Consider the following 10,666-nt stretch of genomic DNA (forward strand, 5'->3'; position numbering starts at 1 on the left):
GGTAGGTTTAATTTGTCTTCACTCTCAATACCTCCCACCCACTCACATGAGTGCAGAGAAATTACAGCTCATTGAGCTCATGGGCATATGACCAGCTGCTAGCTTGTCAGCAAAAGTCCTACTGGTTATAGGGAAGTGGTGAAGATGACACCCAGAGACTATGGTCTTTCTGTGTGTGTAGCAACCACAATTGCACAGATTGTTTAAACAATATGTCATGAAAGATCAGTCTGATTGTCCCTAAGCTTTTTCTGTGGTAAAGAATTATATCTGATCGTTCAAAATATCAGTTTCATCAGCACGTTTCTCCTAAGTAGCTTTGAAAAGTTGTTAGGTGGAAACTTCCAGTTAAACAATTGAAACTGAATGTTAACCACAAAGTTGAAATGTGAATGGCCATGAAAAAGATTTTGTTCACCATTCTAACAGTGAGGATGGTGTGTAGCAGCATCAATTTATTGAATGAAAGTAGTGTTATGTATAAAATATAAATATTAGAAAGTACATTTTAAATACACAGATAAATTACTATTTTTACAGCATTATAAATAATTAATATGTTACATAGGTTTTATATAGGTCTCTCCCCAGTGACCTGGTTAACTATTGTCATGACTAAGAATTAAGATCACCCTAAATTATGAACTTTAATTCAATAAAGAGTACATTAATACGGTACTTTTACTTAGTTCTGAGATTTACAAATGCAACCTTAGTCAGGTCATTTTTATTTGTAGGCTAGTGCTTTCCACAATTCACAGTTTCAAGGAAGCTTTACAGAAAATTATGCTGTAATGTCTTAAATATCTTGAGAGTCCTCGTTGAGCAGATTCATTTGTAAAATGTAATTGAAAATCATGCCTAAAAATTATTTGTCTGTAGGCCCCTTAAGAACAAGCCAAAGGCAACTGTGGCAAGAAACTCAAAACTCCATAAGATGTTAATGGAGAAAAAAAATGAAATACTTGGGAAAAACCAGGCTCAGCTGTGGTATAGCCAGTTCCGCTCTGACTGTACAGCATTAATATATTATGCAATTATCAGTTAGAAAAATGTAATACAAATAATGTAACTGAGTATATTTTTGGTGGGCAATGTTTGATATTGAGTAAACTGTAAGACTAATGATTAAATGTCTTTGAAGTCCATCTCGAATTGCATGTGGATGCAGTGTTCTTAGTAACTTGGCTGATAAAGGCTTTAGTTGGCAGTCATTTATTGTAATCCATTAATTTTTTTAAAGTGATGCAAGCAGTGGTCTTAGAAGTGTTACTTGCTGTTTTGGTTTGTATTTGGAAGCAGTTTATTCATTGTTTTGTCCATTCTAAGAACAAGATGATGCAGGCTGGGGTCAGAGAGGTATGCCTTGCAGTCCGGCTGGAAATTTGTAGCAGCTCATTTTCATTGAAATACATCCTATGACCAAGGTGCAGGCAGTGGCCAGTGAAGTATCCCTTTTTGTACAGCAGGAGTTGCTTCCTCTGTGAAGTCCATCATAGTAGACTGAAGTGATGCACACATTGATCATCCCTCACTGGCCGACACAGACTTCAGTTAGTAGTCATTACTCAGTGACACAGCAGTGGAAGTGGAACATCGGGCCGGACCAAAGCTGGCACTGGTAAACCTGGGATATGTATCCTGAGGATGAGACAGGGAAACAAATTAAATAATAGCCATTCACTTCATTTTGTAGCAGAGATGTAGAATATGTAGAGTGTTTTCAGTTCCGGCAGACTTAAGGAAGAATAACTACAGGTTGTAGTTAGGTGTTAGGTGCATGCCTGGTCTTTGGCCTAGACCTAAACTGAGAGAGGGTGTTTGAGTACTGAACAATGTTAGGAAGGCTATTGCATAGATTAGGAGACAAATAGGAAAAGGATCTACCTCATTTTGTAGATTTTGATATTCTAGGTACTATCAATAGGCTGGAAATTTGCTACAGTAGGGAACATGGTGAATTATAGTGCAATAGAAGGTTATTTAAGTACTTAGGAGCTAGACCATTCAAAGCTTTGTAACTAGTCAGCAGAATTTTAAATTGATATGAAAGCTAACAGGCAGCCAAAGTAGTGACAAAATAAAATAAAATTTGGCTGATATATTTCTTACGTAGTTCTAGTAAGTACTCTAGCTGCTGCATTTTGAACCAACTGAAGATTATTTATTAAGCCTGAAGGATATCCACCCAGTAGTACATTACAATAATCTAGTCTTGAGGTCTTGAATGCATTCATTAGCTTTTCGCCATCAGAATCCGAGAACGTGTGCCATAATTAAGGGACATTTCTAAGGATGAAAAAATTAATTTCTACAAACATTGGAAATGTGATTTTCAAAGGACAGATGGCTGTCAAACATAACACTAATGTTCTTAACTGAAGATGGTTTAGGTCATATTTATCTGACTAATACCACTTTGTGTAAACGATGAATTGTCAAGCAGAATTTAAGTATGGAGTGCCACAAGGCTCAGTATTAGGTCCTCTTTTCTCCTTTAATTTTTTCCCTTGGAAGACATTATCAGGAACCATGGAATTTGTTTTAATTGTTATGCTGATGACTCAACTTATTATTTAATAGAGACCTGACAAAATGTTCCATTTTGCATCAATGCTATCAAAAATTGTATGGCTAGAAATGTCCTTCTACTCCATTCAGGCAAAACAGAGATATTAATTATTTGACCAAAAACATCTAAAAATAAGATGCCAGAATTAACCATGTCCATCAGGAGACAAATTTTATTCTGGCATCTTATTTTTAGATGTTTTTGGTCAAATAATTAATATCTCTGTTTTGCCTGAATGGAGTAGAAGGACATTTCTAGCCATACAATTTTTGATAGCATTGATGCAAAATGGAACATTTTGTCAGGTCTCTATTAAATAATAATTTGAGTCATCAGCATAACAATTAAAACAAATTCCATGGTTCCTGATAATGTCTTCCAAGGGAAAAAATTAAAGGAGAAAAGAGGACCTAATACTGAGCCTTGTAGCACTCCATACTTAAATTCTGCTTGACAATTCATCGTTTACACAAACAAAGTGGTATTAGTCAGATAAATATGACCTAAACCATGCTAATGCCAGTCTACAAATACCCATATAATTTCAAGCCTATTTAAGAGAATGTCATGATCTGTGGTTTCAAAGGCAGCATTTAAGGTCTAGCACTAGAAGAGAGATGCAGCCACAGTCAGACAATAACAGCAAGTAATTTGTAAATCTGATAAATGTAGTCTCTGTAAAGGTAATTTTAAAAAGACCAGTGGTTCATCTTTTTAGATTAGTTGCTTCTGTCTTTCCCATGTCATGAAGTTACACACTTTCCCATGTCATGTGTATGAAGTTACACACTGATACCAATCTTGCATCCAGGCTGAACATGATCAAATGTGTTGATTGAATATAGTTGAATGTTTTACAGATCATCGTGATTGCCATCTTTCTGATGTATTCATGATCTGATCTACCAATTCCTTACTGACAGAGCCCAAAGACAGATTTGTTGAGGTGGGGCAGGGCACAAACTAACACAGGGCTAGTTGTAACACACATGGTTTAAACGTTTACATACATGCAGGTAAGACGAAACTTCATTTGTTTACTTGTTGCCATATCAACACTGTATAGAGAAAAAAAAACAAATTTTAAGCGGCAAAAGTAAAAATGTACACAAAATGTAATTTTCATCAAACTGCGTTACAATGTGATATGTATCTGATATGTAATTTGTGTGTGTGTGATCAATCCATGCATTATTTCTGCTAATGCTGTTGCTTTGTTTTCTATTTATTGTCAAGTGTCAAAATTGTTGCTATGCCAAAGTTAATAAATGGCTTATATTGACTGATAATATCTTGGTTTATCTTCTATTTATTTTAATTAGATAATATAGTTGTTAGAGGGTGGGGGGGGAGGTTTAAGCTGCCATAATGATCATAATACAATGTGCCCCTCAAGCCCTCATTTCACTTTCCTTTTTTCCAGGATGATGGTGAAAAAAGTATATGCTGTATTCGTGAAACAAGTCCACATATTTAGTATGAGACGTGTAAAATTAATATGAAAAAATAAAAATATTTTGAACCCCATGTGCATTTACATTTATGCATTTGGCAGACGCTTTTATCCAAAGCGACTTACAGAGCCCTTATTACAGGGACAATCCCCCTGGAGCAACCTGCCTTGCTCAAGGACACAATGGTGGTGGCTGTGGGGCTTGAACCAGTATCCTTCTGATTACCAGATTACCACTTATGTGCTTAGACCACTACACCACCACCACCATACATTTACACAAACTTAAGGAAACCAAAATTTTGAGCCCCACTCTCCCCTAAAAGTTCCTTTTGTAATACTTGTAATACCAAAGCAGTCAAATAGAGGTGTAAGAATGAACAATGTAAGTATGTGGTTTCAAACACAGTTTTATGGGCAAAACACAGTGGTTATTTTCTTGTAAATCAATCTGAAAATGTACGGGAAGCAAGTACGGGAAATGAAATTAGAGGGCATCATGCCATATTTTCCGACCACTGCCACTTTCATGACGTCCCAAACTCTACTTCCACTAAAAAGTACAAAGTTCAAAAAGTACAAGGCTGAGTTCATGAATATTAAAATTATCATCTGAGGTTACTCTGAAATCCTACTGGAATACCATTCCTTTTTGTATCTAATTAAAGCTTAAGTATGTCACTTTTTCTGTGTTAAAACAGAAAAATGCAGAGACAACTTTAACTAAGCCATTTTAGGTACATTTTCTGTGGCTTTTGAAAATTACTCAGTTTTGAGCAACCAGTTTAGACCTGCCCCAAATACAGTACTCAACCAATGGTGTGAGTTGGGGGCATAACTACCTCTTTGTTTGATCAATAGCAGATGTTTTTGAAAACATTGTTTATTGGTGGTGCAGAAGTTCAGCTTTAATCTTCACCGGGCAAGGCATCGACAGCACTCATTTACCAATAGGTGTGTTCGACTTCATGCAGCGCTGCGCAGACCGCTCAATGTTTGACTTGAAGCAGTACATGTCGGTTAGAAATGTTGGCCGACTTGAGATGGTGCCAGCACCGTGTAACTGTGATGTGTGACATTAAAGTACCGCAAGAGCAATTTGGCTGCTAGAGCTCTGATGACATCACAGCTTAATCGTGATTGGCCAGAATCACCGATGATAGCAGGGACGTGTGTTTCATGGGATGCATTCGAATAGCAAATGACGCATACTACTTTTATTACTTCTGCTATGTTAATCTGTGGCAGAAATAAGAGTAGTATCAACACATTCTCACGGCGAAATCTTCCTTGTCTAAATTTGGTTAATTCCTATGATATTGTACGACTGCAGTTGTTTGAGTTCCTATGACTTTCACAACAGCCAATGACATCGCTGGACGTCGTTTCCATATAATACGCAATTCCGAATGAATGCGCAAATTAAAAATAGGAAATTGGAAAAATAGCCATGGGACACTGTGCATTTTGATTATTTGATTTCACTAATATATGGCTTGGATATTTGATTCGCACATATGGGGGGGTCCTGCAATGCCCCTTTCTTCTGATTGGTCAAGCTGCACCATCGTCTTTCTCAATGCTGTGAGGCAGAATAAAAGTTATCTGCTGTTTAATTGTTCAGATAAATTAATTGCAGTTAATATTAAATTCTTAAACATTTATTCTCCAAAACTCGCCATGTGTTTTGCAGCAGCTATCTCTCTCATCAAGAAGCCAGATTTATCATACAGTCCTACACATAAACCTGCTGTCTTGGATTTAAATGAGATGACGAAAATAACCATACATTCATAAGAATATTGAAGCATATGCCTAGATTGTAAAGACATGCTTTCGTTTAGCTTCGGGGTAAAGTTAGATTTAGGTTCGATATTCGCAGGGTTGGGAGGGTTACTTTTGAAAATGTCTTCCACTACAGATTACAGAATACATTCTGTAAAATGTAATTTATAACATATTCCATTAGATTACTCAAGATCAGTAATGTATTATAAATACTTTGGATTACTTCTTCAGCACTGGTAGAGTTTTTCACTTGTTTTGACTATTAAAAACTCTCAGTACAGTAATACAAAATACACACGTTAAAAATACATTCTCTGAAAAACCTAAATATCTTATGCAGTGTTGTTTCTAAAACAAGATCAATCATATTGATCTTATTTTAAGGATTTTTAGATATTTACTCCTCTATCTGCTCATATGAATGTAACACATCATAGGAAAGTGTTTCACCGCTGATCAAATGCACTTTGGATCGCATCATTTATATTTATATATCTTTTACATCTGAAAGCACTAAATATTAAATGAAACAAATGACAATAAAATGCAAAGTAATCTCTTCAGTAATCAAAATAATTTTTGAATGTAACTGTATTCTAATTACCAATGATTTAAATTGTAAATTGTAGAGGAATACAGTTACTTACATTGTGTATTTTAAATATGGAATCCGTTACATGTATTTTTGCCTATGGTGTGTAAAGGGCCGTCCGAAAACTCCACCAACAACTAAATCGTCTCTGGCATCAGAGCAGTCATTTATTTGACTATTGATTTGCATGTTCTATCCTAAAAAAGAAGAAAAAAAAATTATTTAGAAAAATAAAATAAAATAAAACATTTCACAGGTTGTAGTAGATTGCCAGAGTGATGGCTGTGCATATTAATGTACAGTATTCACTTATATTATGAAAAACAAAAATCACAAAAATTAACAACATTTTATTTTCACATTCCAAAGTTTGTAGTAAGTTCCCAGTAGATAGACTGACTTACTAGAGGTGAAATTTTTGCAGTTAGTCAGTCTATCCACTGGGAAGTTACTATAACCTTTGGAATGTGAAAATAATATTTTCAGGAATTTTTATGGTGTTTACTCTAAAATAACCTAATACTGTACTCATTATTGGATTTATGGTAACCATATCATCTGTAGTGTGACAGTCTATCCACTGGGAAATTACTACAACCTTTGGAATGTGAAAATAAAATTTTGTTTATTTATTTTAAATAATCTATTGCTGTAGATTTACACTCTACAATATCAGGTAGATAAGACGCTTCCTCTCTGAACATGCCACACAACTGCTTGTTCTAGTCATAACTAGACTGGACTACTGTAACTCTCTCATTGCAGGCCTCCCTGCATGTGTAATTAGACCTCTGCAAATGATCCAGAATGCAGCAGCATGTCTGGTCTTTAATGAACAAAAGAGAGCACATGTTACACCACTCCTTGTCTCACTCCACTGGCTGCCCATATTAAATTCAAGGCTCTGATGCTGGCATACAAATCAGTCACTGAGTCTACTCCAGCATACCTAAAATAATTTCTGCAGAACTACACGCCCACCAGAAGCCTGCGGTCGGCTAAAGAACGTCGCCTTGCGTACCAACACAAAGAGGCACCGAAACACTTTCCTGGAATTTCAGTTTCATCATACCACGTTGGTGGAATGACCTTCCCAACTGCATCCGTGAAGCTGACTCACTCTTTGTCTTCAAAAGACTACTTAAAACACATCTTTTCCATGAGCACTTAACCAGTCACTAATATATATATATATATATAATTATTGTTGCACTTTAATCTGTTTTGAATGCTATTCTGATGCTAGTGAAACTTTGTAGTATGGCACTTTTCGTACCACAGTCTCTAAAAGATGAGTTGCTTATATTTTCCTCTTTTGTAAGTCGCTTTGGATAAAAGCATCTGTCAAATGAATAAATGTAAATGTAATCATATTATTTGACTTACTGTAAAAAATCTCATTTGTAGTAATTCAGTCTATTAACTAGCAAACTGCTACAACATTTGGAATGTAAAAGTGTACATGTAATGTTTTATGTTTTACTTGCACGTCAAATGAATGAGTGATTGGACACTGTCTGTGTTTAATAATGAGTGGAATTTTGAGACGGTCCCTTAAGTAAAAACGCTAAACAATGAAAGCGCTTCGGAACATTTTCATTCATAATTCTGCAGCCACGCAAACTGACACTTCTGAGTGCAGTGTTTTGTGTCTGCATATTATTGTTATATACTATAACATCAAGCCAAGTGTATTCAGTCTTTGCAAACTTTGCAAAAATGCAACAGGAACATTTCGCCGAACGGAAATGCAAGCCACTGTCGAAGTCGAACACGCCTACCGTCTGCTTTTCTACCAATCAGTTATGCTTACTGTGCAGACGTCACATTACGTCATTAATATTCAAGAGCCATGCCTTCAACGTAGTACGTATGTAGCAGTACATTCCTTTATCTTAAGTCTCCAGTATGGAATGATATTCCGGACATTATTCAAAAGGAATTGCAAATTGTATTTGCAATTGCGTTTTCAATTTGTGGACGCATAAAATGTGACATAATCCAAACGCAATTGCAAATCGCGCATTACGGTTTGCATTTTCGTTTAAGCGAACGCACAGTGACTGCCAAATTTCAAATGGAAAAGCAAAGTCCGTTTGCAACTGTGTTTCCCATATCTTATGAGTTTTGGCCCTGTCATATTTAAATAGCAATTTCAATTACCACGTCTGCTTTTTCACTTTCTCAGCGTCGCGTATGTAGCCAGCCAAAACTCAAATGGAATACTATTTTATTTATTTTTTATTTTTTATTTTTTTATTGCAATATTAACAAACAGAACAAGACGATACATACAAGAAATATAAACAATCTTTCAAAACAAAAGAGAAATTATGGTTCAGAATACATTAAGAGAGGAAATGTGAAAGAAATTTAAATATATTCAACAATAGTCTAAAAAGAAAAGAGAGTAAGAGAAGAAAGAAAAAAAAGAAGAAGAGGGCACAAAAGAAAAAAACATTAAGAGAGAATATTAAACATGGCACTAATTCTGGATGTTTTCATTGCTTTCTTGTTAACAGAAGTTGAAATTGTATTTAAATACATCTTCAATTCTTCTTTGAAAAAGCTAAAGTGGGGTTTACATTTCATATATTTACATTTATGGATATGAAACTTTCCAATATATAAAAGAAGGTTTATACAAAAACATGCATTAATTAGATTCTTGTCTTTAACATAAAATCCAAAAAGAATGTGTCTATATGATAAAGTAATTTACATAAAACCTTTTGGACAATCAGAGCATCAATATTGTTCCAGAAAGACCGAGTAAAAAGACATTCCCAAAACAAATGATCAACAGTTTCAGAGGAGGCTTCACAAAAAGAGCAGGAAGTATCAATATCATTTCTAAATTTCTTTAAAAAGTATTTAACTGGATAAAATCTATGAATAATTTTATAGGATATTTCTTTAACTTTATTAGTTAGAAAGAATTTCTGAGGAAGTGACCAAACATATGACCATTTAATATCATCAAAAAGGCTATTCCAATAAGAAATGGAGGAAGGAATTGAAGTAACAGGGTCCAAAAATAATGACCTAATTTTATAATTGGATTTATGTATTGAAAAACAAATAGAACCAACCACAGTAGATTCAGGGCTAGGGGAGAAACAGAAGTCACTGTAGCACTATTATTGTTTCTAAACAGCATACAGATTTCCAAAGAGATGGCCTTGAAAACTATATTAAATTCTTTACTAGATACTGGGAATTGGTATCCTGAAACAAAATCGGAATAATTAAATAAATTACCTTCACTATCAAATAGCTGGTTTGCTAATATCACCCCATTATTGAACCAGTTTTCAAGAAATAAAGATTTCCTCTTATGAAGAATATTACAGTTGTTCCAAATTAAAAAATTGTGTGGCGAGAAATTATGCTTGTAAATAAGTTTCCAAGCCATAAGCATCTGCTGATGATAATTGGAAAGTTTGACAGGAAGTTTACTAATTGAATAATTGCACATTAAAAGAAAATGTATACCTCCTAATTGAGAAAAAAATATATCTTGGGATTATACTCCAAATAGAAGATTGATTGTGAAGGAAACGTTTAAGCCAATTAATTTTCAAGGTATTGTTAAGAGAATCAAAATCAATGAAATTTAAGCCACCTTTATTATAAGAATTCAAAATAACTGATTTTCTAATACTCAAATGGAATACTAATTCCCTTAGTATTTCCATTTCCGATGCCTTACACAGAAACCTGTCAATCAGGGTCAAGGGTGGGATTATGCTATGGGGCGTGTTTGTCTTGGGAAGTGACGTCACTCACAGTCGACGGTCAAGAGGTGATGCCCTGAACAGACGCCAGTTTATCAAATCAAATCAAATCACTTTATTGTCACACTACCATGTACACAAGTGCAACAGTAGGTGAAATTCTTGTGTGCAGTTCCGAGCAACATAGCAGTCATGACAGTGACGAGACATATACCAATTACAGTAAACAACATACTTACACAAAACAATTTACAAATCAAATGTACACATACTTACACAACACAATAATTAGATACAATGTACAGTAAACAATACACACAATATACAATACAATAAGTAGGATTATATGAAATATATATATATATATATATATATATATATATATATATATATATATGAAGTAGTATATTGAGGAGAATATGTTGACAGTCCAGTGTGAGATTATAGATGAATAAAGTGCAGTGCTAATTATTGATCCTGATAGACTGTGAGTGATGTCACTTCCCAAGACAAACACGCCCCAT

Source organism: Xyrauchen texanus, chromosome 23, assembly GCF_025860055.1.
Source record: "Xyrauchen texanus isolate HMW12.3.18 chromosome 23, RBS_HiC_50CHRs, whole genome shotgun sequence".
In the NCBI taxonomy this organism is placed as follows: domain Eukaryota; kingdom Metazoa; phylum Chordata; class Actinopteri; order Cypriniformes; family Catostomidae; genus Xyrauchen; species Xyrauchen texanus.